General features: G+C 45.2%; 1 protein-coding gene across 2 annotated transcripts in view; it reads right to left on the bottom strand.

Moving 5' to 3' along the window:
- The window catches only part of LOC119581755 (endothelin-converting enzyme-like 1), a 21205-nt gene that overhangs the window by 6135 nt on the left and 13781 nt on the right, over window positions 1-1289 (bottom strand). The gene's annotated exons all lie outside the window — the stretch shown is intronic.

Genomic DNA, 1289 nt, shown 5'->3' with positions numbered 1-1289 from the left:
CATTTTCTTCCTTTTTTTCCTCATCCAGGAGACACGTGATGAACGAAAGCTATTACTTCAAGCGAACGAAAATGGAGGGGAAAAATCTGTTTTACATATATCTGCCTATACTTTTAACTTTCGGCAGAATTAATAATCGTGTTTAAAAGGATCTTTTTGAAATGATATCTCTCATGAAAGTTAGACCAAACCAAGTGTTTTATATAAACGCAGAGAGGCAAAACAAATTCACGAACGAGCAGATGAGCACAACAAAAACAGTATTCTGGCCAATATTTACTTGGGTTAAGGACTCCAACTCCTCAACAGAGCGTGCAAATAGCTCGCGGCCAACGCAGATCGCCTCGTCCAATATTCACGCCCTTGAACGCAGTTGTTGATGGCAAAGGCAAAGAACGGCGGTCTCAGAGACAGGCTACATCAGGTCATCAGGTCATCACCCCAACACGGGTGCTCTTGGACATGCGCGTTATATCTTGCACAGTTGTTCATATTTCAAGTAAACTGATAAACATGTTATGTAATCAATCCATCTGGTCATTGTATTAGCGGAATGGTAAAAATAAACAAGAGAAGCCATAACAGACTCAGTCAATTAGGAAATTAATTCAGATATGAATAAAAGTGTGGCCGACTTTGATGGGACGACACACTAACCAAATTGTCCGAGAGTACACCTGGAATGGTGGCAACTCAGATTACAGGATCGCGACGTAGGGCCAGATGGATCACCTGCAGCTCCTGGATAATGATGTGGCAGATGTTTGCCTTATGTAGATGTTTTCAGCGCTGGCACTGGCTCGCTCAACCTGCAGCGAATGCGGAAGCGTTGGCATTTGCTCGATGCAGTCTCCAATGGTCGGCTGAGTGCAAGCGGCTCTGGTAATTGGCATGTACCACACTGCCCTCTGCCCCGGCTGCTTTCTCAGGATTTGCTCTGGGCACTCGTGGATAAAGCATATCACATACATCCATCGGTGTCAAGCCACGACCCTTTTTGAAGGGAAGAGTGTTGCTTACCAGTGGCTGGGCATCCGCATGTATTAAATGATAACCAAAGAGGTATAAACTGCCTCATGCACCACAGATGATACGACAAGGAACAAAAAAAATTCTTCTCTTCCTGGAACCAACTCCTCCTGCTTCCGCTCTTGCCCCCCCCCCCCCCAACGCTGAAGGAACGCCCACAATACAACTCCTTATTACCAAGTTCTTCTAAACGACATCCCGGCCACACCTTCCCATACGTAAGCTTATCCACACAAATTTAATACAACACCAAACACGAT

This window comes from Penaeus monodon, chromosome 15 (genome assembly GCF_015228065.2).
Source record: "Penaeus monodon isolate SGIC_2016 chromosome 15, NSTDA_Pmon_1, whole genome shotgun sequence".
NCBI lineage: Eukaryota > Metazoa > Arthropoda > Malacostraca > Decapoda > Penaeidae > Penaeus > Penaeus monodon.
Note: the sequence above shows the minus strand (reverse complement) of the source record. Positions and strands in the feature narration are given on the sequence as shown.